This window comes from Bufo gargarizans, chromosome 1, assembly GCF_014858855.1.
Source record: "Bufo gargarizans isolate SCDJY-AF-19 chromosome 1, ASM1485885v1, whole genome shotgun sequence".
Taxonomy (NCBI): domain Eukaryota; kingdom Metazoa; phylum Chordata; class Amphibia; order Anura; family Bufonidae; genus Bufo; species Bufo gargarizans.
The window spans coordinates 469,442,546-469,470,264 of record NC_058080.1 but is presented as its reverse complement, the minus strand read 5'-3'; positions in this window follow the sequence as shown (position 1 = coordinate 469,470,264).

The following is a 27,719-nucleotide window of genomic DNA, read 5'->3' as shown; positions in this document are numbered from 1 at the left end:
ACCCACTTCAATATAGTGTGCAGAACAGGATGGACTTACTTGGTAACTAGAGTCCTATTTATAACCCCAGCTATAGGCACAGCTGTGCAGGAGGACTTCCTGCGTGCTCCAAAAATGCACCACCTTCACACAAAGAGCCACTTCACTTTTACAACCTGTCACATCATGATTGCGTTACCAGCAATTTGCAGTATTATTATGTGAATCAGGTGACATGTGCAATTAATGTGTTAAAGAAAATAGACAAAATCATTTGGGGACAGATTTACTAAGTCTGTAATGTATGAAAGGATTCGTGCTAGAAAAGCAGAGAGCTTTTAGCCGTTTTGTCAGTGGAGTATGATTTGCAGAAAATGTATGAAGTGTTGGCGACGTTTTTGTGGTTTGCGCCATTCCCAGAATTAGTATTTACTAAGGGGAAGACACATTTTAGTTAGATTTATAACAAATGTCTCAAGGGTACTCCAGTCCCCTAGTGGAGTGACGGCACCTTTATGATGGTTAAAAAACAAACAAAAATATTGGCCACAAATACATCTAAATTGATAAAAGAAATTTCTCCAAAATTGTCCATAGCATTTAAACAGGATCTGTCAGCCCCTGGAGCACTTTTTCTTAGAACTCAAAAGGGTTGTCTGGGATCAGAGCTGAACCTGAACATTTCCCCATTTTCACCCAGGCCCTCTTATACGAGCATGAAAGCACTCCATGCTCTGATGTTTTCCCTTGCCCTGTTTTGAGCAGGGCAAGGGCTGTTTGTTAAATTCTTTTACACTGCTAGGCAGAGGCTTCCACCTAGCAGTGTTGCCGGTGACGTCACCGGCAATGATGCACGGCTTTAGTGCTGCCCTAGCCATTTTTTTTCAGGTTAGAGCAGTGCTAAAGCCCGCCCATTAGTGTTGGTGACATCACTGGCAACACTGCTATGCAGAAGCCTCTGCCTAACTTTACCCATGGAGAGCCCGGTATGTCACCGGATCTAAAAAAAAAAAAAGCCTTTGCAATGAAACGCTCTGATGCTCATACCAGGGGGTTGCCTAGGTGAAGAAGGGGATATGTCCAGGTTCAGCTCTAAACCCAGACAACCTCATGATCTATCCTGTCAGATTAACATTGTAAAAAAACAAAAAAAAAAAACTGTGCCAGAACAGCCATTTTTTTGTTACCTTGCTGTACAAAAAAGGTAATAAAGAGTGATCAAAATTCATATATACCCCAAAATAGTATCAATAAAACTGTCACCTTATCCCTTAGTTCCCAAAATAGTGTCACTTTTTGGGAGTTTCTACTGTAGGGGTGCTAATGTGACAGTGTCTAAAAAACAGTCCAGCAAAATCTGCCCTCCAATAACCAAATGGCGTTCCTTCCCATCTGAGTCCAGCTGTATGCCCATACAGCAGTTTACAACCACATGTGGGGAGTTTCTGTAAACTGCAGAATCAGGGTAATAGATTTTGAGTTTTATTTGGCTGTTAACCCTTGCTGCGTTACAGAAAAAATGGATTATAATGGAAAAAATGTTACAAAAAAAGTGAAATCTTTAAATTTCATCTCCATTTTCCTTTAATTCTTGTGGAACACCTAAAGAGTTAACAAAGTTAGTAAAATCCGTTTTGAATAACTTGAGGGATTAGTTTTGCCATTTATGGGTGGTTTCTATAAAGTAAGCCCCACAAAGTGACTTCATAACCGAACTGGTCCTTAAAAAGTGGGTTTTGGAAATTTTCTGTCCCTCATAGCGTCCCTCAGGAGTAATAATATCCCCAATAGTGGCCCCCAGCAGTAATAATGTCTCTGATAGTGGCCCTCAGCAGTAGGAATGCCCCCATGGTGGCCCATAATTCCCCCATAGTGGCCCCCAGCTGTAATTTTATGTTTTAGCAACAACAACAAAAATACTCACCTCATCCACTTGCACGCACAGAGGCAGTAGCTCCTCTCTTGACTGAAAAGGACCCGACGAAGGACCTGCGTTCAGCATGATGATGTCACCTCAAGCTCCCAGCATGCGTGTATGGTGATGTCATCACGCTGAGCCCAGGTCCTTCGGCGGGTCCTTTTCAGTCAAGAGAGGAGCTGTTAGACGGGTGCACTCCTTTCTAAGCAGTTGTTAAAAACAGTCCCATAGATTTCAATAGGGTCTTTCTGGCCATGAAAACAGCCAAAAATAGGATATATCCTATTTTTTGACGGCTGCTATTCACTAGCCATTAAAAAAACTGCCATGTGAATTACCCCAGAAACTGCAATGGTTCTGAAAACAGACGCGTGATGACCGTGTGCATGTAGCCTAATGCAAGAATAATAGAGGAATGGAACAGAGTTCTTAGAACAGATGCACCAGCATTGATATTTTATATGCAAGTATTGACTAAAACAGACATCTCAGGAGAACCAATAAGTCCTCTTTAAAAGCAGCTAGATAAACATATACCTATTGTACTTTACTTAGTCATTATAGGAATCATCATCATCAATCAAGCTTGTCAAATGTTCCATTCTAACGTGTGGGTTATTTATGTACCTATATAACAATTTTCCTTTTTATGATCCCTTGAGAAAAGAAAGTGATTTCAGAAGAAGCATGCTGGTTTACACAAAGTTCTAACGGTTTTGTAGAGTCCATGAATTTGAGGTGACTGGAATAAAATAAAACTTCGTAAAAATAACTTCTTATTATTATTAACAGATTTATGCTTGAAAAGTCCCATAATCTGATGGAACATTCAACTGTTTCAGACTAAATAAAAGGATACTCCTTCTGTAAAGAGGTTGGTTGGCTTCTCCAGTGTCATCTTACTTATAGAACAAATCAAAATAGACATACATGTAACATTAGTTAGCATAAAATATCTAAACTCATAACCAATAACAAATGATAAATATTACATGTAATAGGGGGAAGTTATTGTCCTGTGTTTTACACCTATGATATCCCCATGCCCACTTTTCAGAAAGTAGAGAGGGTGATGTACAAACACCACTTGCAGTTTTGTCTCAATGGCGTTTAAAAAGAGACTTTATGCTGGAAAATTGGAGATGGGGGAATGCTAAATTCCCCCCCAATATCGCCATGCTTCCGATATTGCTATGTACACCCTTGTAGAGTTTAGGCTTTGTTCTGTTGCTCAGCTCAGTTATAGACACAGAACAATGAAAATAATGGAAGAACCAGATCTGATGGACATGAACAGTGTCCAACAGATCCATCATGCTGCGCTATTTTTTCCAGCATTTCTAACGGAATCTGTGACAGAGCCATGTAAATGAAGCTTTACTGTGAATGGTAACATAAAAAGAATTTACAAGCTCCTCCAACTACAAAACTATCACCAACCCATCTACTGTTTTATTACATACTTTGACCAGAGTTCACGAGTACTGGTCTAATACTACTTCGATCTCCAAAGTAGCTGGGCAGCTGCCTGTACATTGAGAATTCCAGTTCCATACAGTATTTTTGTGCATTTTTGTGGTGTTATGTATTGCAGAATAGTCATTATGATCAGTATGTCATGTGTTAAACGCTGTTCACATATTGGTTCTAGGAGCCCATCGAAGGTTTGGAAGAGCTTCTGTCAATTTTGATGGCAAGGACAATACAACATGCAGCACTGTTCCTGATGGAAAGTAAATGTTAGGGCTTATGTCCATGACTATATCCATTTTGTGGTCTGTAAGTCTCGGATCCGCAAAACGTTAATCCCAGCCGTGTGCATGCTGCCATTTTATTTTTCACTCCAAAACAAATGTCCCATCCTTGTCCGCAAAACAGAAAGGAAAAGGACATGTTCTATGTTTTTTTTGGGGGGCCGTGGAACGGACGTGTGGATGTGGACAAAAAAATGCGGACCAAACATGCGTTCGTGTGCATGAGTCCTTACGCTGAGAGACCCCATAATAATTAATAGGGTCCATTGGGCGCCATTTGGTTCTGTCATATGATGGATCCAGCAGACCACCATGGCTTCTATACATGAGAGCAGATATGAGCAGAGTATGAATATGTCCATGTATATTAGTCATTACTGTATAGACAGTATTCTGCATATTGCAACGCTTACCAACAGGAAAGAGGATGTGAGAGTGATGTCATGGTCAGAACAGTGACTGAAACTCTTGTTATTTTGAAACATCACAAAAAACTGAAGCTGGTAGGAGAACTAGGACAAGTAATGGGAAGTCAAACCTTGTCTTCACCTTTACAGTATCTGAAGTCAGGGTAAACCACAATTTTAGTTTTAGGTCCTAGATGACTTAGTTGATGTACGTATTGTCTCATTAAAGAAAGTTCAAATTATGTTACATCATATTTTTTTTAACCATGCTTCAAATGTTTACATGTTCTCTTCAATTGTATTAATAAGGCTCTGTTCACACTGAGTTTTGGGGCATCTATGTTGGGTGTAAACCTGGGAAGGAAATAAGCAAAAGAGAATCAGCTCGCTCGCCACCAGGTAATTGCTTTGAAGTCTATCCTTGCACAGATTAATCTGGTATACCTGGGAAAGCTCCCGAGTCCCAACATATTAACTGTCTAGCTCAGATCTAGGCTATGAATATTTAGGTGTATGGCCCAGGAGGAACATTTCCCATCACATACACTGAATGTCTGAACATGGTGTGAACATAGCTTTAAAAGTAAGTTATACTCGTACTAACCATGGGCCAATCAAGAGTCATCCCATAAATTTTTTTGGATGAATTTAAGGTATGTGAAAAATAATTCCTCCAGTGTATCCCAAGGACAGGTGAATTACAAATGGAATCACAAGCTGGCAAATCTCTACCAGCTAACAGGCAGAATAGTTGCATCATTTCCACCCCCTGCAAGAACATCTTTTATTCCTAAAATGAATGCATGAAAACGTGATTTGTTAAAAATGATTATAACACTGAAACATTGTATACATTTTTTAAAATGGCAGAGATCCTTAAACTGGTTGTCTCACTTTGGAAAGTGGCGTGTATCATGTAGAGAAAGTTAATACAAGGCACTTGCTATTGTATTGTGATTGTCCATATTGTCTCCATTGTTGGCTGGATACATTTTTCCATTGCATTATACACTGCTCGTTTCCATGGTTATGACCACCCTGCTATCTAGCAGCGGTGGCCGTGCTTGCACACTGTAGAAAAAAGTGCTAGCTTTTCTGGTGGCCAGGCTGGCGCGTTGTTAACCCCTTTAACGCTCGGGGTTTTCAATCCAGATGTGACAGCAAACAAATGATCATCTCTTTATTAAGATCAACAAGGACTTCTTTCTTTGGGATCCCTCGTGATGTAACCATTATGACACGTCTAATTGATCCATCATTAAATGTTATCATGGCAAATCCCTTTAATAATATAAGCTATATGTTGCTTTTGCAAATCAAATTCAATTCTTTCATTAACTAAATAGGATAGGTCATCAGTATCTTCCAACACCCGGTACCCCTGCCGATGAGCTGTCTGAGAAGGCACCGGCGCTCACGTGACCACCGAACCTGTTGTCATACATGACTGGCAATATCTTAAATGGATCAGTTGTTTGAGAAGGCAGCGGCACTCAGCTCCATAGAAGTGATATCAAGCACATCCACTATACAATGTACGGCGTTGTGCTTGGTAAGCACGGAGAAGGCACCGGCACTCACAGGAGCGCCGGTGCCTTCTCAAACAGCTGATCGGCGGGGGTCCCAGTCCTGAGGATAGGTCATCAGTGTTAAAATCTCGGAAAAACCCTCATGAAGCTGGTAAGACTTGAAACTTCCATTTAAGATATTGCCAGTCATGTATGCAAGTCATCTCTTGTGCATGTGACTGATGATTTGTATAGTCTTTTCGTGGTCTGCATTCTGTCAAAAGGGAGGAAACTTACTGTAGCTGTAATTTGTTAAGTGATATATACAGCACTTGCCCTTTCCATGAAAAGTAATTGCACTGTGATTCAGCATGATAGAAGCGTCTGAGTACTTCCTTTTCCTTTATTAATTTACTTACATTAGGGTTTAGGATGTATCACAGACCTATTCTGTACTGTATGAGCAAGACAATGACAAGAGCCAGTGTCTAACTGCAAACGCAGCACACTGTGCCTCGGGCAGCTCCAACTGAATTGGAAATTCATGAGAATGAGTGCACAGTACCCAGTATTTTCCCACTGGTTTATCTGAAATATCGCCAGCTTTATAAACATTAACCCTTACCTATTACTGCCTTTCCCAAATTTCAAGAGGGAGGATTCAACCAAGAATATTGTTGAGCATGCATGAATCTATGAATGAACCATTTTCAAGTGACAGCGCCCGGACTGAACACTGACTGATTAAAGGGGTATTCTAGCATATAAAATAATATTGTATGTTGCATTTGTCTATAGGACTTGCACACTCATTTTGTTTTCTTTTTGTTAAAAGAAAGTGAATATTTCTTTTCAAGATGAAGGTCATTTCTAGGCTATTGAAATTAGAGGTTTTGTCTGGCAAGTAATTGAGAGTTTTAAAATGACATAAGCTCAGGCTACCCACTTCAATTAAACAGCAAGGAGTAATATTAGGTAGTAACAATAGTTTGCCCTTGTCTGGAATTTTCTGTAACCGGAGATTTTTAAGATGTATTTATTTTGAAGCTCTTGAGTTACTAAGGAACGTTATTGGTTGCTTATCCCTGTTTTTGGTTGTCCCGTGCCCCTTACCGGAAGGTTAACTCCGCTGTTTGATTTCACAGTCTACAAAATTAGTTTAAAAAATGTAGATTTGCACTACATGAGACAGGGAAAAAGCTGCAAATAGGTATTAAAAACACCCAACTGCCCATGTGAACCTGGTCTAAGAGATATTTTTATAGGTTGTAGCTATTCAGGGGAAAAATAACTCCCTGTTCTTAGACCAAATTGCTTTTTTGCAAAATTGGAGCTTGATTTGTAAGGCTAGTTTCACAATAGCGCTAGAGATCCGGCAGGCTGTTCCAGCCAGATCTCCGCTGGTTCCCATTATAGTTAATGGGGCCAGACGGAGACGTTTAAGCTTCTGTCAATCTTCCGGAACAGCCTGCCGGATACCTAGCGCTAGTGTAAAATTTGCCTTAGGCCTGCATGCATACATGAAGATGTTGGAAACTAAAAGCAATGACTTAGTTGCCATGGGCCACACTTCCAAGCTTTCAGAAATAATTTTATGGATTTACAAATCCCACAAATAAAATCTGCAAAACAAACTGTAAATAAATGAAAGAGAGTGCAGATCTTTTTAAAATGACTCTCTCATGACTGTTCTCTGTATCACCAAGCTTGTTCCTGCTGATGTCTGATGATGAACATTCTACGGAATAAGGCATCAAAAAACAGGTTTGATCTCATAGGTAACAGACCTATCAGATTTCAAGATTTCAAGGAGGTGCAGGAGAGTCACAGTCTGAGCCAGAAAAGTCAATAGAGGCCAAAATTGCAGACTAGGTGTTAACCAGAAACAAGCAGAGGAGTTGAAGCCAGGAGAAACCGTAAAAACATATCAATAGCCATGGGATTAACCTAGAAACAAGTGGAGGTCAATATACAGGAAGATCAAACAGAAATACGGCACTGTTCTGAGCACACAGAATAACAAAATCACAGAAAAAACAGCAGTGAGTGCTATACTTACATTCCCTGCCTCTGGGATTGGACCCCAGGCCAGGAACCTGATTGGCTTTTAGGCTCGCAGTCAGCCCCCAATCAGCCGGGCCGGCTGGCCAACATGGCAGCCCTTCTGAAATCGCAATGCACATGATTGTCAGTGTTGTGAGAGAAGTGGACCAACTGCCATGTGACCTATTTTTCCAGTTTTAGATATATATTCTGATGAGTTCTTGGCTTTTGGTGAAACTGGTTTAGAGAAATGGTAAAACAGAAGTTCAATCTTGGTCATAACCTATTGTCCAGCCAGGTGTGATATTTAATCATTTGTTTGGTCACCTAAAACATATACAGTAGATTGTTTTGTGTAGTGTATATAATCTTTATTAGTCCTCTTTTGCTCCAATATATGGCTGATGGGGCAGCAAACTCTACAGACAAAGCATCAACACTTTTCTTTTTTTGACTGGCTGCTCACTTTACTGTACTTTGATAAAAATTACTATGCCAAAAATCGCCTCTGGATAGTAGCTACCTAGCCAGACACCACAAACCCCACCCCGAGTGACCTACCTTTCCACCTTCACCACATAACATACCTCCTTACTCCAGCAAAAGAAACTTTACTGATATTGACACAAAATAACAAAGCTTCACACTGTAAGTATTCATAGATACCCTAATGAAATGCTCTGCAAGCCAGGAGCCTGCGAGACGGCTTCGGAATAAGTCCAGATTACTGCCTAACAATTTATGAAGGTGACCACTTTGGATCTGCATGATAATTGTGGCCACTCTCCATAGAGCAGAAGTGCTCGTATTGTGATCTCTGCTACTTTCTACTTTACAGAAAAGGATGGCTGCCAGTCCAGTGTAATGAATATGAGTTAAAGTGGTTATCCTGGAGTATCAAAAGCCCCCCAATATGCCGGGCCCCCCACACTGAATATGCTTATCTGGCCCGCCGCGCCACCGCTGCTGCTTCTCCCCGTGTGCCGATGAAAACATACGGTGTCTGGGTGAGCAGCCAATGGCAGGCAGTGATGAGGACGATTGGCTGCTCCCCCCTAACACCGGATGTTTTCATCTGTTCATGGGGAAAAGCAGCAGCGGCGATGCGGGGACCAGGAGCAGCGCAGGGAGCAGGGTAAGTATATTTAGTGTGGGGGCCCAGCATATTGGGGGGGATTTTTATAGGGTTGAATAACCCCTTTAGGTAATGATTTTTTATTTTCTTAAAGGGAACCTATATGCAGTCTTGACTATACCAAACCGTTGACAGCTTGAGGTAGAGCCTGGGGAAAACAGGACAAACTTAACTTTAAATATATCTTGAGTAGTGTGAATATGAAATTTGATTCTGCTGAATTCAGCTTCAACAAGTGTTAAGGAGGTGGAGCTTCACTATGTTGTGCTCTCTGCATAAAGCTGCTTTACAGCCCTCCCTTCTGCTCTTATTGACAGCTGTAGCATCCAACCAGGACCACTACATCTGTCAATCATCAAAGAGGAGGGGGTGTGAAGGAGCTCAAAACTGCTGACAGATTTACTTTAAATGGATTGTCCTGGATAAGAAAAAGTGGCTGCTACTGCAGGTCTGCTCTACTGAAGTGAATAGGATACACAGGATGCCCTAATACAAACTAGATTGTCCACCAGTCCTACATAATTTGATGAGTTTATTTTTCCTCATACATATCGGGTTGTCAGCTGAGCCACCAAATTAAGCGTGTTCACCAACTAATGTGCATAGGGGCATCTCCGTTCTCCCTCTTTTGGCCCTGTGAATCAACATGATGAGGGCGTGGCCAGAGGAGGGAGAATGGCGCTCATAGAGTTTCATTTGCATAAAATTAATCAGAGGCACATAGCAAGAAGGGAGAAAGACTGTTCACTTCAGCTGACATTAGCACATGTCTAAGGTTACCCAGTTTAACCATGTTCCTGATGACAGAAGCCATTTAAGTGGCCCCTCTTTAACCTTTAATTCCTATACAGGGATTTGGACTCCGCTGCAGGGGAATCACCAGGCCACTACCTCTTGAAGGCGTCTCTGACTAACATGCACTAATAGCTTTAGCTCTGTAGGAGAAATGTTGTGAAAGGACTGGAGAATCAATATTTACCTGGTTCTGTTTTTTTTTTTAAGTGAAAGTGAAGAAAACTAATGCACACTTACAACTCTTAGCTTCATAAAATCTATAAGTGCATTAGAGACATGTATATCATAGCGTTTGAATTTTCAGCCATCAATCATCTATCATATGTACAATATATACTCAGTTCTATTTTCAGAGGCATTTTATGTTTAAATGTTGTATCTAGTAAGAATACCAGGAAATGCTGCTGTTGATTCATTTTTAAAGGCCCTTCATGTATACACTTGCAAGGATATGATTAATGTAAGAGTATAGAAATATATTGTTTAAAGGGGTTGTCTCATTTGAGACAACCTCTTTCATAATGTGGCTTCTGGGGTGACCACTCCCAGCACCAGGCATTCCCTCTGCAGGGAAAGGTAGTATTACATGGTGGGCATGCCGATGAACGGCTATCCTTGTAATGCAACAGAACAGAAGCTGCTTATACAAAGTGGCACTCCATTCTAGATCATATGAAGGGGTGGGATGCCAACCATGATTTCCATATTCCCTAATAAGGCTACTTTCACACTAGCGTTCGATCGGATCCGTTCTGAACGGATCCGATCATAATAATGCAGACGGAGGCTCCGTTCAGAACGGATCCGTCTGCATTATTTTAGCATATAAAAGCTAAGTGTGAAAATAGCCTCGTACGGATCCGTTCAGACTTTCAATGTAAAGTCAATGGGGGACGGATCCGCCTGAAGATTGAGCCATATTGTGGCATCTTCAAACGGATCCGTCCCCATTGACTTACATTGTAAGTCTGGACGGATCCGCACGCCTCCGCACGGCCAGGCGGACACCCGAACGCTGCAAGCAGCGTTCAGCTGTCCGCCTGTCCGTGCGGAGGCGAGCGGAGCGGAGGCTGAACGCCGCCAGACTGATGCAGTCTGAGCGGATCCGCATCCATTCAGACTGCATCAGGGCTGGACGGAAGCGTTCGGGTCCGCTCGTGAGCCCCTTCAAATGGAGCTCACGAGCGGACCGACGAACGCTAGTGTGAAAGTAGCCTAAGGCATCAGGACAGGGGTTGTGTTTAATGCCCCTTGCCCATTTTGTTGTGGGCTGAAGACCTGAGCTAAAACCTAATCTGGACAGACTGGTTGTACTGGATGTGGTACCTGACAACCACATTGAAAAGACTGTTGATGCTAGGTAATGCATCCCTAGGAAACTTTGCCCTCAGGCTGTGATAAATAGGTTTAGGCCTAAGTCCTACTTGTGGTGATAAATAGGTTTAGGCCTAAGTCCTACTTGTGTATATTGGTCAGTAATTTGCATCAGTATTTGTACATTAAAACCAAGTATGAAACAGATATAAAATATGATGGGAAGATTTGCACCTCTGACCTTTTTTGGAGGCACTCCTCCTTCTCCCGGCACCACCAAGTGGCTCTTTGAAGAGGCCACAGTAGCCTGGTGAGCTCTTCCTAGGCCAGTGACGTCACAACCAATGGTCACATGGAAAGGCGCAGCTCAGTCCCATTCATGTGAATGAGCGTGGGCTGCAATACCAAGTACAGCCACCATACAATGTATGGCACTGTGCTTGGTAAGCCGTGAGGAGGAAATCAGACCCCCACCAATCGCATATTGATTACCTATCTTGAAGACCATCATATCAATATCCCAGCACATAACAGCACTGCAAGTCCTATAAACGAGATACTTTAGGGTCTTCTTTTGGGCCATGGAGAAATTGTAAAGATGTAGTTGTGGCTCTGTTTTTTTATGTAGAATATCCTTCTGTAGGACTTGGTAGTGCTTTTAAATCTGCCACATGAATTGCTATTTTGTAAACTTCCATTATTACAAGAATTTGCCTCATCAGCCCTTCAGGATTCTTGGTAATTTCCATAAAGAAGAAGTAATCACAGCTCTTTTCTTTTCCCCTAAATTGCAGAAAAATGGAAATGCTGCATGAATAATTTAGCTGTATTTAACAGTACAAAGACTTATAGATATGAATATTATAGTAGTTTGGAACCAGGGAGTTCGATCCTGTATCTTTACCAGTCACTTTGATTTATTTGTTAGGTCAATACTATGGGATGAGAAGGGTCATGGGTCCTAAAAAAGATTAGGTAAGGTTAGCATTCCACAACACATTTCTAGCAGCATTGCTAGTTATTTTTGAAATGTTACTAAAATGTTTCAAATGTTTATGTCAAAAGCTTGTTACGTCACCTTCGTGATTATATTACACATTGCCTATAGCTAAGGGGTGTCTCACTTCAGCAAATGGCATTTATCATGTAGAGAAAGTTAATACAAGCCACTTACTAATGTATTGTGATTGTGCATATTGCCTCCTTTGCTGATTTCATTCATTTTTCCATCACATTATTTACCGCTTGTATCCAGGGGTTACGACCACCCGGCAATCCAGAATAATAAATGGCACTTGCTGAGGTGAGAGGACCCCTTTAAAGGGAATGTCTCATCAGCAAATGTCTGGTTCTTTAAATTAGGATTTTATGTTAAACAAACTTTTTTTATCCTTTTATTTTATCCTGCTGAAAAATGCCAGATGTAATCTCTGCCATGAGAAGCATCACATGTGGCCGCAGGATGTCCACAGCTGAGCTGTTAGTGTCCCCCATATCACTACTAGGGGTGACTGATTGTCATATGCAATGACTCTCCAGATCATCGCACCAGCAGTTGGTGTGGTGTGTAGCTTCACAACAAAGCATAGGCAGCCAGAAAGCCTCTATACTCAGTCCGACCGCTGTCGTATCCCAAACAGAACCTGGATTTGTTGCTAAAGACAGTACGGTCCCAGTCCATAGCAGTCCATGTTTCTCATTCATGACACCTTTGCAAACAAAGGAGACGTGGCTAGCTGTCAATGGCAGGACACGTAATGGGTGGGGTGCTGTGACATCAAATTTCCTTTTGCTAAGCTCTTGGAAATGTAGGTGCCACTTGTGTCTAGATGGTGAACAAAGAAACTGTGGGAGCTGCTTGTACTTGTCAGCGGATAAAATGATCCTATCTATTGATCATCTGTTTGGGCCTCCCAGAGCCTGTTCATCATGTGTGCGTGCCCTTATGTAACCGATGCTCCTAACAACTCCTAACAGATAGGTCAGAAGGGCCTAAATGGTGGGCAGTACATCGAATTCCTCCTCTCAATCCAATGATCTTCCCCTTGTCAAAGTCTATCAACTGGGCAAAATGTCTTCTGAGTTCTCTCACTAAGAGGTACACTACCCAAAAGTAGCCTCTTACAGACTTTTTATAGGACAGTAAAGGAAAGTACTTTTGTGCCCTTTGGCAAGACCCAGTGTCTAATCAGACCACACCTGTAATCATTTACACATCTGTCATAACTACCATATATGCAGAGTTTTGCCGCAATCCAACATTTCTATCTGGATGCATTATTTTTTGGTTTCAATGAGTGTGTTATTAGCCCTAGTGGTCAGTGAGAAAACTGTACAATATTAGGTCGTTTTTTAATTAATAAAGATAGTAACATGAAAAATTAAAACAAAAATTCAAAAAAAAATGTTTAACATAAAAATGTGATTTAAACAATATTTAATTTTCTGATGACACAATCCTTCTGAAAGGGTTTTTTGAGATTTATTTACTGATGACCTATCCTCTGGATAGGTCATCAGTATCTGATTGGCAGGGGTCTGACACCCGAGACCCCACCGATCAGCTGTTTTGAGAAGGCAGCGCCGCTCCTGTAAGTGCCTCAGCCTTCTCGCAGCTTACCAAGCACAGCACTGTAAATTGTATAGTGGCTGTACTTGGTATTGCAGCTCAAGTCAATGGGGCTGGGCTGCTCCTAGTCCACGTGATTGATGAACGTGTCGTTGCTCAGCCTAGAAAAAGCTGAGAAAAGGCTGCAGAGCTCACAGGAACAATGTTGTCTTCTCAAACAGCTGAGTGGCGGGGGTCCCAGGTGTCGGAGGATAGATCATCAGTAAAAAAAAAAAATCTCATAAAACCCTTTTAACTCAATATACACAGTATTAACCACCTCCCGACCGCCTAACGCAGATATGCGTCCGGGAGGTGGTTGCTTTACTCCTCCTGGACGCATATACGCGTCATCTCGCGAGACGTGAGATTTCCTGTGAACGCGCGCACACAGGCGCGCGCGCTCACAGGAACGGAAGGTAAGCGAGTGGATCTCCAGCCTGCCAGCGGCGATCGCTCGCTGGCAGGCTGGAGATCCGAATTTTTTAACCCCTAACAGGTATATTAGACGCTGTTTTCATAACAGCGTCTAATATACCTCCTACCTGGTCCTCTGGTGGTCCCTTTTGTTAGGATCGACCACCAGAGGACACAGGTAGGTCAGTAAAGTCGCACCAAACACTACACTACACTACACCCCCCCCGTCACTTATTAACCCTTTATGAACCCCTGATCACCCCATATAAACTCCCTGATCACCCCCCTGTCATTGATCACCCCCCTGTCAGGCTCCGTTCAGACGTCCGTATGATTTTTACGGATACATGGATCGGATCCGCAAAACGCATACGGACGTCTGAATGGAGCCTTACAGGGGGGTGATCAATGACAGGCGGGTGATCACCCATATACACTCCCTGATCACCCCCTGTCATTGATCACCCCCCTGTCATTGATCACCCCCCTGTAAGGCTCCATTCAGACGTCCGCATGATTTTTACGGATCCATGGATACATGGATCGGATCCGCAAAACACATGCGGACGTCTGAATGGAGCCTTACAGGGGGGTGATCAATGACAGGCGGGTGATCACCCATATACACTCCCTGATCACCCCCTGTCATTGATCACCCCCCTGTCATTGATCACCCCCCTGTAAGGCTCCATTCAGACGTCCGCATGTGTTTTGTGGATCCGATCCATGTATCCATGGATCCGTAAAAATCATGCGGACATCTGAATGGAGCCTTACAGGGGGGGTGATCAGTGATAGGGGGGTGATCACCCTGATCACCCCCTGTCATTGATCACCCCCCTGTAAGGCTCCATTCAGACGTCCGCATGTGTTTTGCGGATCCGATCCATGGATCCGTAAAAATTATACGGACGTCTGAATGAAGCCTTACCAGGGGGGTGATCAATGACAGGGGGGTGATCAGGGAGTCTATATGGGTGATCACCCCCCTGTCATTGATCACCCCCCTGTCATTGATCACCCCCCCTGTAAGGCTCCATTCAGACATTTTTTTGGCCCAAGTTAGCGGAAATTTTTTGTTTGTTTTTGTTTTTGTTTTTTCTTACTAAGTCTCATATTCCACTAACTTGTGTCAAAAAATAAAATCTCACATGAACTCACCATACCCCTCACGGAATCCAAATGCGTAAACATTTTTAGACATTTATATTCCAGACTTCTTCTCACGCTTTAGGGCCCCTAAAAAGCCAGGGCAGTATAAATACCCCACATGTGACCCCATTTCGGAAAGAAGACACCCCAAGGTATTCCGTGAGGGGCATATTGAGTCCATGAAAGATTGAAATTTTTGTCCTAAGTTAGCGGAAAGTGAGACTTTGTGAGAAAAAACAAAAAAAATCAATATCCGCTAACTTATGCAAAAAAAAAAAAATTTCTAGGAACTCGCCAGGCCCCTCATTGAATACCTTGGGGTGTCTTCTTTCCAAAGTGGGGTCACATGTGGGGTATTTATACTGCCCTGGCTTTTTAGGGGCCCGAAAGTGTGAGAAGAAGTCTGGGATCCAAATGTCTAAAAATGCCCTCCTAAAAGGAATTTGGGCCCCTTTGGGCATCTAGGCTGCAAAAAAGTGTCACACATGTGGTATCGCCGTACTCAGGAGAAGTTGGGGAATGTGTTTTGGGGTGTCATTTTACATATACCCATGCTGGGTGAGAAAAATATCTTGGTCAAATGCCAACTTTGTATAAAAAAATGGGAAAAGTTGTCTTTTGCCAAGATATTTCTCTCACCCAGCATGGTTATATGTAAAATGGCACCCCAAAACACATTCCCCAACTTCTCCTGAGTACGGCGATACCAGATGTGTGACACTTTTTTGCAGCCAAGGTGGGCAAAGGGGCACATATTCCAAAGTGCACCTTTCGGATTTCGCCGGCCATTTTTTACAGATTTTGATTGCAAGGTACTTCTTACACATTTGGGCCCCTAAATTGCCAGGGCAGTATAACTACGCCACAAGTGACCCCATTTTGGAAAGAAGACACCCCAAGGTATTCCGTGAGGGGCACGGCGAGTTCCTAGAATTTTTTATTTTTTGTCACAAGTTAGCGGAAAATGATGATTTTTCTTTTTTTTTCTTTTTTCCTTACAAAGTCTCATATTCCACTAACTTGCGACAAAAAATAAAAAATTCTAGGAACTCGCCGTGCCCCTCACGGAATACCTTGGGGTGTCTTCTTTCCAAAATGGGGTCATTTGTGGGGTAGTTATACTGCCCTGGCAATTTAGGGGCCCAAATGTGTGAGAAGAACTTTGCAATCGAAATGTGTAAAAAATGACCAGTGAAATCCGAAAGGTGCACTTTGGAATATGTGCCCCTTTGCCCACCTTGGCTGCAAAAAAGTGTCACACATGTGGTATCGCCGTACTCAGGAGAAGTTGGGGAATGTGTTTTGGGGTGTCATTTTACATATACCCATGCTGGGTGAGAGAAATATCTTGGCAAAAGACAACTTTTCCAATTTTTTTATACAAAGTTGGCATTTGACCAAGATATTTTTCTCACCCAGCATGGGTATATGTAAAATGACACCCCAAAACACATTCCCCAACTTCTCCTGAGTACGGCGATACCAGATGTGTGACACTTTTTTGCAGCCAAGGTGGGCAAAGGGGCACATATTCCAAAGTGCACCTTTCGGATTTCACCGGTCATTTTTTACACATTTTGATTGCAAAGTTCTTCTCACACATTTGGGCCCCTAAATTGCCAGGGCAGTATAACTACCCCACAAGTGACCCCATTTTGGAAAGAAGACACCCCAAGGTATTCCGTGAGGGGCATGGCGAGTTCCTAGAATTTTTTATTTTTTGTCGCAAGTTAGTGGAATATGAGACTTTGTAAGAAAAAAATAAAAATAAAAAATCATCATCATTTTCCGCTAACTTGTGACAAAAAATAAAAAGTTCTATGAACTCACTATGCCCATCAGCGAATACCTTAGGGTGTCTACTTTCCGAAATGGGGTCATTTGTGGGGTTTTTCTACTGTCTGGGCATTGTAGAACCTCAGGAAACATGACAGGTGCTCAGAAAGTCAGAGCTGCTTCAAAAAGCGGAAATTCACATTTTTGTACCATAGTTTGTAAACGCTATAACTTTTACCCAAACCATTTTTTTTTTTGCCCAAACATTTTTTTTATCAAAGACATGTAGAAATATAAAGTTAGCGAAAAATTTATATATAAATGTCGTTTTTTTTGCAAAATTTTACAGCTGAAAGTGAAAAATGTCCTTTTTTTGCAAAAAAATCGTTACATTTCGATTAATAACAAAAAAAGTAAAAATGTCAGCAGCAATAAAATACCACCCAATGAAAGCTCTATTAGTGAGAAGAAAAGGAGGTAAAATTCATTTGGGTGGTAAGTTGCATGACCGAGCGATAAACGGTGAAAGTAGTGTAGTGCCGAAGTGTAAAAAGTGCTCTGGTCATGAAGGGGGTTTCAGCTAGCGGGGCTGAAGTGGTTAAAGTAACACGTTAAGTTACTTAGATGACATGTGAGGGATTCCAAAGGAAATTGGCATATGGTTTCTTTGTATTTAACATTATTTATTAATTAATTAAGTATTAAGTCAATATTTTTTCTTAATTATTATCAACAAATAATCTAGAATCTTGTGAATATATGAAAATAGGAGACTTAAATGACACAAGCAATTAAAATTCATCAAATGTTTTATTTTGGTCTTCGGAACTATTTCCTTAGAGAGCAGAATGAAACATTGCGGCGACAGGTGAACTATCTATTAGAGTGGTATGTGCTGCTTATGAAAGTTGTTCTGACTGGCCACTTTTTTTTTATTAAATAAGGTCCATTTGTATCAAGTGTCTTGTTGACATGCTGGATTCGTGTAGCGTGCCTGTATAGAAATTGCAGGTGCGTATGGGCAAAAATAACAAACCCATATTTATAAGGTAGATTTAAGAGGTAAATACAAAGCTAGACCGTCCCTTTAAAGGTACGCCATGTTAATGTGAGAATGTAAGTTGTTCTACTAGCGCCATCTTGTGGTTATAGAGATTATGAGACATGTATGAGATGAAGGTTTTAGCGCAGCCTTTTTGATCAGTTACAACATACTGGCCCACATTTACTAATCCTATAAATGGTGTAAACTTAGACGGGCTGTCTAGACCTGATGAATTTGGTGTAGGGATACTTAGGCTGGTGGCTCCCCTGCAGTGAAGTCCAGATCCCTGTCAAGAAAATAATGGGTGAAAACCAGTGGACTGCCAGGATAATGCCCTTAGCATTAGTCAAACCAGTTGGTTGGCACAGTGGTTCCACTACCACTGCCAGTGACAATATGTGTCTTAATACTTTTGTCCATATAGTGTATACAATGCATTCAGAAAGTATTTTACTTTTTCACATTTTGTCATGTTGCTTTTAATGACAAATTAAAAACAGAATGTTCTAAATTCTTGCTAATTTATTGAACAGGAAAAATGAAAATGTTGCATTGACTTAACCACTTCAGCCCCGCTAGCTGAAACCCCCTTCATGACCAGAGCACTTTTTACACTTCGGCACTACACTACTTTCATCGTTTATCGCTCAGTCATGCAACTTACCACCCAAATGAATTTTACCTCCTTTTCTTCTCACTAATGGAGCTTTCATTTGGTGGTATTTTATTGCTGCTGACATTTTTACTTTTTTTGTTATTAATCAAAATGTAACGATTTTTTTGCAAAAAAATGACATTTTTCACTTTCAGCTGTAAAATTTTGCAAAAAAAACGACATCCAAAAAAAAAAAAAATGAAAAATTTTTCACCAAATTTATTGTTCTACATGTCTTTGATAAAAAAAAATGTTTGGGCAAAAAAAAAAAATGGTTTGGGTAAAAGTTATAGCGTTTACAAACTATGGTACAAAAATGTGAATTTCCGCTTTTTGAAACAGCTCTGATTTTCTGAGCACCTGTCATGTTTCCTGAGGTTCTACAATGCCCAAACAGTAGAAAAACCCCACAAATGACCCCATTTCGGAAAGTAGACACCCTAAGGTATTCGCTGATGGGCATAGTGAGTTCATAGAACTTTTTATTTTTTGTCACAAGTTAGCGGAAAATGATGATGATTTTTTTTTTTTTTTTTTTTTCTTACAAAGTCTCATATTCCACTAACTTGCGACAAAAAATAAAAAATTCTAGGAACTCGCCATGCCCCTCACGGAATACCTTGGGGTATCTTCTTTCCAAAATGGGGTCACTTGTGGCGTAGTTATACTGCCCTGGCAATTTAGGGGCCCATATGTGTGAGAAGTACTTTGCAATCAAAATCTGTAAAAAATGACCGGTGAAATCCGAAAGGTGCACTTTGGAATATGGGTCCCTTTGCCCACCTTGGCATCAAAAAAGTGTCACACATCTGGTATCGCCGTACTCAGGAGAAGTTGGGGAATGTGTTTTGGCGTGTCATTTTACATATACCCATGCTGGGTGAGAAAAATATCTTGGCAAAAGACAACTTTTCCCATTTTTTTTATACAAAGTTGGCATTTGACCAAGATATTTTTCTCACCCAGCATAGGTATATGTAAAATGACACGCCAAAACACATTCCCCAACTTCTCCTGAGTACGGCGATACCAGATGTGTGACACTTTTTTGCTGCCAAGGTGGGCAAAGGGGCACATATTCCAAAGTGCACCTTTCGGGTTTCGCAGGCCATTTTTTACACATTTTGATTGCAAGGTACTTCTCACACATATGTTTTTTTTTTTTTTTTTTTATATATATACAAAGTGTTTGCCAAAGCATAGGAACGCCGCCTCCTCCTCAGCTCGTATGCCTCGGCAAACATATCTGTTACTGCAGAGGAGAAAATCCCGTCTTGCAGCGCCGCATACACCGACTTGCGTGTAATCTGACAGCAGCGCAATGCTTCTGTCAGAATGCACATCGGTGCTGCAGCTGGTCGATCGGTTGGTCCACCTGGAAGGTAAAAAGACAAAAAAAAAATAAGAAAAAACCAGGCCACAACGCAATAATTTTATTAACTTTGCAACAGAACATGTAACTTTAACTTTTTGAACTGAACATTAACGTGTTTGCTTACTGGTGTTTTTTTGTTTTTTTTTTTTACCTTTATAGAACAAACCTCTCCTTCCCCATGGGTCAATGTGCAAAGCGCAAATCGCCCAAAGATGTGGCGAAGTGCGTTATGCACTTTGTCCCATGTGAAAGGAGACGTTTGCAGCAGCAGTGAGTGAATGGGCCCTAATAGCCCTGTGTGCCTATCCTGGTGAGATGATCCCTATGCTAATAGTGTACCTGTGAGTGGTACTTCCGGAAACACTCTCCAAAGCATAGGGCAGGGTGGTCAGGACAGTCAGGACAGAAATAGCGGGTGTCACACCTTATTCCACTCCTGCTACAGACATGACATCTTTTTCGGGGTGACGGTTGGGTTGAGGTACCAGGAACGACATTGGGGAAATGTCGCTCGTGTAGACGGCTAACTACACTGGTGGATGGGGCCACGGAACCTCCTGGGTACAGGAGGTTCTCGATGATCTCTTCCTGAAATTTGAGGAAGGATCCAGTTCTCCCAGCCTTACTGTAGAGAACAAAACTATTGTACAGAGCCAATTGAATTAAATATACAGACACCTTCTTATACCAGCGTCTGGTTCTGCGGGAAACTAAATACGGAGACAACATCTGGTCATTGAAGTCCACCCCTCCCATGTGGAGGTTATAGTCGTGGACTGAGAGGGGCTTTTCAATGACACGGGTTGCTCGCTCAATTTGTATTGTCGTGTCTGCGTGAATGGAGGAGAGCTTGTAAACGTCACGCTTGTCTCTCCATTTCACCGCGAGCAGTTCTTCGTTACACAGTGCGGCCCTCTGCCCCCTTGCAAGATGTGTGGTAACGAGCCGTTGGGGGAAGCCCGCGCGACTAGTTCGCGCGGTACCCCAGGCGCCAATCCGTTCTAGAAACAAATGCCTAAAGAGGGCCACACTTGTGTAAAAATTGTCCACATAAAGATGGTACCCCTTGCCGAATAAGGGTGACACCAAGTCCCAAACTGTCTTCCCACTGCTCCCCAGGTAGTCAGGGCAACCGACCGGCTCCAGGGTCTGATCTTTTCCCTCATAGACACGAAATTTGTGGGTATAGCCTGTGGCCCTTTCACAGAGCTTATACAATTTGACCCCATACCGGGCGCGCTTGCTTGGGATGTATTGTTTGAAGCCAAGGCGCCCGGTAAAATGTATTAGGGACTCGTCTATGCAGATGTTTTGCTCTGGGGTATAAATATCAGCAAATTTCAGGTTGAAATGGTCTATGAGGGGCCGAATTTTGTGGAGCCGGTCAAAAGCAGGGTGGCCCCTGGGACGGGAGGCGGTGTTGTCACTAAAGTGCAGGAAACGCAGGATGACCTCAAATCGTGTCCTGGACATAGCAGCAGAGAACATGGGCATGTGATGAATCGGGTTCGTGGACCAATATGACCGCAATTCATGCTTTTTTGTCAGGCCCATGTTGAGGAGGAGGCCCAGAAAAGTTTTAATTTCGGAAACTTGGACTGGTTTCCACCGGAAAGACTGGGCATAATAGCTTCCCGGGTTAGCGGTTATAAATTGTGTGGCATACCGATTTGTTTCTGCCACAACTAAGTCTAAAAGCTCCGCAGTCAAGAACAGCTCAAAAAATCCCAGGGCCGAACCGATCTGAGCTGTCTCAACCCGAACTCCAGACTGGGCGGTGAAAGGGAAAACTACAGGTGCGGCTGAAGTTGGGGACTGCCAATCAGGGTTTGCCAGCAACTCTGGGATTCTAGGGGCTCTACGGGCACGTCTTTGCGGTGGCTGCGACGGGGTCACTACTGCACGTGCCACCGTACCAGCTTCAACTGCCCTTCTGGTGCTCGCTACTTCACCAGGTTGTACGGCAGTGCTGGTACTAGGTCCAGGAAGGGCTGGGCTGCTGGTGTATGCCTCACCACGTAATCCGACAGCACCAGCCCCACTCTGCTGCTCTTGAAGCGGATCCTGCGCAACCTGCGGTCTAGCGACACGGGGCCGGGTACGCCTGGTGGTATCAGGGACCTCAGCCTCCTCGTCCGAACTTTGGGTCAGAGAGCCACTGCTTTCTACAGGTTCGTATTCTGACCCGCTGGATTCATCAGATGAGGGTTCCCACTCCTCATCCGACTGGGTCAGAAGCCTGTAGGCCTCTTCAGAGGAATACCCCCTGTTAGACATGTGGGCAACTAAATTTAGGGGTATTCCCTGAGACTACCCAAGAAAAAAAAGCAAGCCTGTCTTACAAAGGGGAGGCTAGCGAAGTACCGGAGGCCGCTGCGGTTGATAAAAAATATCAAAACTGATTTTTTTTATCGCCGCAGTGCGTGTAAATTGAATGTGCAGCGATCCCAAAAATTTTTTTGACACTGCGGTGGGGCGGGTGTGGGCGAACGCACGTGTGGGCGAGCGATCAGGCCTGATCGGGCAAACACTGCGTTTTGGGTGGAGGGAGAACTAAAGTGACACTAGTACAATTATAGATCTGACCGTGATCAGTTTTGATCACTTCCAGATACTATAAAAGTACAAATGCTGATTAGCGATACGCTAATCAGCGAATAACGGACTGCGGTGCGGTGGGCTGGGCGCTAACCGATCCCTAAACTACCTAACCAAGAGGCCTAAACTATACTGAAACCTAACGGTCAATACCAGTGGAAAAAAAAAAGTGACAGTTTGCACTGATCACTTTTTTCTTTTCACTTGTGATTGACAGGGGCGATCAAAGGGGTGATCAAAGGGTTAATTGGGGTTCAGGGGGGTGATCTGGGGCTAAGTGTGTAGTGTTGGTGTACTCACTGTGAAGCCTGCTCCTCTGCTGGATCCAACCGACGAAAAGAACCAGCAGAGGAGCAGGCAGCCATATAACAGATCATATTTACAAATATGATCTGTTATTCGGCTCTCTGATTGGATTTTTAAAAAATCAGCAACCTGCCAGCCAATGATCATGGCTGGCAGGTTGCTGACGAAATAGTCCTGAACGAAATGCCGGCGCGAACTGCGCATGCGCGGGCGCATATTCGCGTCATCTCGCGTCTCGCGAGATGACGCGTATATGCGTGACTCTGCGCAGCGCTGCCACCTCCGGACCGCACATCTGCGTTAGGCGGTCCGGAGGTGGTTAAAGAGGTTGTTTCACTTCAGCAAGTGGCAATTTTCATGTAGAGAAAGTTAATACAAGCCACACAACAATTGATTGTTATTACCCATATTGCTTTTTTTGCTGTCTGGAGTCATTTTTTCAACACATTATACACTGCTCGTTTCCATGGTTACAGATCATCCTGCAATCCATCAGCAGTGGCTGTCCTTGCACTCCTGCTCTGAAGAGGGGAGGGTGTCTGGTTCACAGGAAAAGGTCCGAAATTGGGAACAGCATGGGGAGGATGTCTGGATGCATCTTGGACTCCCAGGTCGCTGCTGGGAACGATGCTGTCCGAGTAGTATACCACTTTTACAGACTTACAATAATACGCTCAAAACCAAAGATAAAATCGATTTTAGAGGAAAAATTGTTAGGAAACATTTTTTCCTGTATATTTACTTGTATATAAAGTGCAACTGCTGCCAAAAATTACAAGGAAGAGGCACTCCGATACAACCTGTATATCACATAATGGAGGGCCTCATTCACATTGTGGTACAATTGTTCAGGTAGTGGGACTCCTACACTCATAAAGCCTATGCACTAAGGGAAAGGGCTGCCAAAAATTACAAGGAACCGGCACTCCAATATACCCTTATTTACACATAAAGGAGGGCATTATACACACCCTTGAAAAATTATGATCGATGGCCTGCTGGTGACCCTCAAAAACATTAGGAGCAAGGGCCTGCTGGTGACCCTCTAAAACATTAGGGTGAGGGTCTCCTGCTGAGCTGACCCTCTAAAACAGTGGTCGCCAACCTGGACCGGGCCCTGGAAGATTTTTTGCCGGGCCGCAGCAATACAGAGGAGCGGAGACGCCCGACGCACACATCAAACACAGCGCGCAGCTGTACAGCAGGAAGGAAGGAGAGCATTCCTTCCTTCCAACTGTGATGCTGGGGAGCCACTGCCACCAATGAAAATGCTTGAAAAGGGTTAGTAAGGCAAGGATTGGTTAGGTCCCACTGCCCCACCAATGAAAATAAATATGAAGGCCTGAGTGGGAGGGGGGTTGTCGGCATCCAGTTTCAGCTAGTATCTGAGGGAATGAGTGGGAGAATGACCCGCAGTTCCTCTTCCATGTCACCTTGAAAATATCAGCAGTGCAGCAGAGCCCAGTGCAGCAGAGACCAGTGACCACTAGAGCCTAGTCGCGTGTGAATCAGTTAGCGCCGACCAGCACCCCCCACCCCACCCGGTCCCTGGGAAAATTGTCTTGCATGAAACTGGTCCTTGCAGCAAAAAAGGTTGGGGACCACTGCTCTAAAACATTAGGGGCAAAGGCCTGCTGCTGATCTGACCATCTAAAACATTAGGCGTGAGGGTCTGCTGCTGAGCTGACCCTCTAAAACATTAGGGGCGAGTGCCTGCTGCTGATCTGACCATCTAAAACATTAGGGGCGAGGGCCTGCTGCTAATCTGAACATCTAAAACATTATGGGCGAGGGCCTGCTGGTGACCCTCTAAAACATTAAAGGGTGAGGGTCTGCTGCTGAGCTGATAAGCATGTTGATATGATGGAGGAGGACGAGAAAAGGAAGATTGAACCATATACTCTTTTTTTTTTTGGTGGAAGGGGTACATGGGAATACAGTGTATTCCATAAAAGTCACATTTAAAGTGCCTTTATGTCCAGCCGCTTTCCTCTGGTGGAGTAGAGAAGTCAGGGGCAATCCAGGCCCTTTTTCATTTTGATAAGTCAACCTGTCAGCATTTTCAGTAGACAGGCGGATGCGCTTATCAGTTATTATGCCCCCAGCATCACTAAATACCCGCTCTGACAAAACGCTGGCGGCAGGGCAGGCCAGCACCTCCAAGGCGTAGAGCACCAGTTCGTGCCACTTGTCCAGCTTGGACACCCAATACTTTTAAGTTTTTATGCTGACACGGTCTGCTACGTACTCCTTCACCATCTTCCAAAACTTTTCCCTCCTTGTGACACTAGGCTGCGCATCAGGGTGAGGGTGTTGGCGGGCTGTCAGGAAACTGTCCCAGGCTTTGGAGAGTGTTGCCCTGCCTCTGTTGGAACGGCTGTGTGTTCCCCTCATCTCCCCTCCTCGGTTGCCCAAGAAACTACGTACTCTGCCGCCAGCGTTGTCAGCTGGAAATGTTTGGAGCAATTTTTCCACAAGGACCTTCTGGTATTGCACTATTTTGCTAGTCATCTCCACCACAGGAATGAGAGATGAGAAGTTCTCATTGTAGGGTCACGGGATAAAGCGAGGGTCACGGGAAAGTCAGCATAACATAAAGTCAGCCATGTGTGCCAGAGTCCCAACAGAAAAGACTTCGCAGTCCTCATCAGGAAGATGACTCTCAATCTCCTCATCCTCTTCCTCCTCTTTGGCCCATCCATGCTGAACGGATGGAATAAACCTGCTATGGGTACTACCGTCTGTAGAGGAGGCAACCGTCTTCTGCTCCTCCTCCTCATCGATATCCAATTCGCACTGAGAGACGAACGGAGGGTGGTCTAGCTATCACCCTGTATACTGTCTTCCCCCATTTCCACCTCTTCCACATGCAAAGCGTCCGCCTTCATTGTGAGCAGCAAGCGTTTCAGTAGACACAGAAGTGGGATGGTTACGCTGATAATAGCGGAATCGCCGCTCATCATCTGTGTTGATTCCTCAAAGTTGCGTAAAACCTCAAAGAGGTCAGACATCTATGCCAACTCGTCGCTTGTGAAGAGCGGAAGATGACTGGAAAGATGACGACCATGTTGCAGCTGGTATTCCACTAATGTCCTCTGCTGCTCGCAAAGCCTGGCCAACATGTGGAATGTGGAGTTGCAGCGCATGCTCATGTTGCACAACAGTCGGTAAGCTGGCAATTGCAAGCGCTGCTGCAGTGTTGCCAGACCGGCGGCAGCTGTAGATGACTTTTGGAAATGGGCACACACACGGTGCACCTTCACCATAAGCTCAGGCAAATTGGGGTAGGTTTTGAGAAACCGCTGAACCACTGTGGGCTAGGCAAGGTATGTGTGTGAGCTTGCCGAGCTCCAAAGCCGCCACCGAGTTACGGCCATTATCAGACACAACCATGCCTGGCTGTAGGTTGAGTGGCGAGAGCCACAGCTCAGTCTGGTCACTTATACCCTGCCACAGCTCTGCGGCGGTGTGCTGTTTGTCACCTAAGCAAATTAGTTTCAGCACAGCCTTTTGCCGCTTCCCCACTGCAGTGCTACACTGCTTCCAGCTACTGACTGATGGTTCACTGGTGCTGCAAGATGAGAATTCAGAGGTGGAAGTGGAGGAGGAGAAGGGGGGGGGGGGGGTTGCAGTCCCTAATGTAGGTGGTGGCGGAAATCCTGATAGAAGTAGGGCCCGGAATCCTTGGCGTCGGTAGCACCTTTGCCAACCCAGGGTACGACTCGCTCCTGGCCTCCACAACGTTCACCCAGTGTGCCGTCAGGGAAGGGTAGCATCCCTGGCCAAAAGCACTTGTTTATGTGTCAGTCGTTAAGTGGACCTTCCCAATAACTGAGTTGTTCAGGGCACAGGTGATGTTACGAGACACATGCTGGTGTAAGGGGGACAGAACACCGGGACAAATAGTGGCGGCTGGAGACTGGGTAACGAGGGACGGCCGCTGCCATCAGTCTGCAGAAAGCCTCAGTGTCCACAAGCCTAAAGGGCAACATTTCAGGGTCAGCAATTTGGAAAGGTGCACATTTAGTGCTTTGGCCTGTGGGTGGGTGGCTAGGTATTTGCGCTTTCGTTCAAAGACCGGGTGTATGGACATCTGTACGCTGCGCTGGGACACAGAAGTGGATGTGCTAGCTGATGGTGCTTCTAAAGGTCCAGATGCAGGGTGGGAGGCATCCGGGCCTGCGTCTTGGATAGGGGATTGGCCAGCATGTAACACAGGGGAAAAGGAGGCAGTGGTGTGACCCGCAGACACTGAATGTGGGCCCAGGCGTTTGGCCCACCTATTAGGGTGCTTTGATGCCATGGGGCGGATCATGCTGGTGGTGGTGAGGTTGCTAGTGTTCACGCCCCTGCTCATTTTGGTATGGCACAGGTTGCAAATGACAATTCTTTTATCGTCAGCACTTTCCTCAAAAAAGAGCCAGACTGCGGAACACCTACCCCTTGGCAAGGGAGATTTCCGCAAGGGTGTGCTCCGAGGAACAGTTGTGGGCCTGTTTGGTGTGGCCAGCCTTCTCCCTTTTGCCACCCCACTGCCTCTTCCAGCCTGTTGCGGTGCTGCGGATATCTTCCCCTCTGTACTGCTGTCCTTGCTCGGCTTGCCACCTTTCTAGGTTGGGTCAGTGATTTTATCGTCTACCACCTCCTCTTCCACTTCCTCACTGACATCCTCCTGACTTGTTGACCTCACAAGAACCTCACTTATTGACAACTGTGTCTCATCCTCATCATCAACCTCTTGAGACACTATTTGCCGTTCACTTATTGGCAACTGTATCTCATCATCATCATCCACCTCGTGAAACACTAATTGCCGTTCCCCACCGCCATCTTCTTTTGACTGTGGATGCTCAAGAGTTTGGGAATCGGTGCACAAGATCTCCTCATGTCCCTCTGCAAGCAGGTTTGGCAAGAGGCCCAAATCACGGAATGG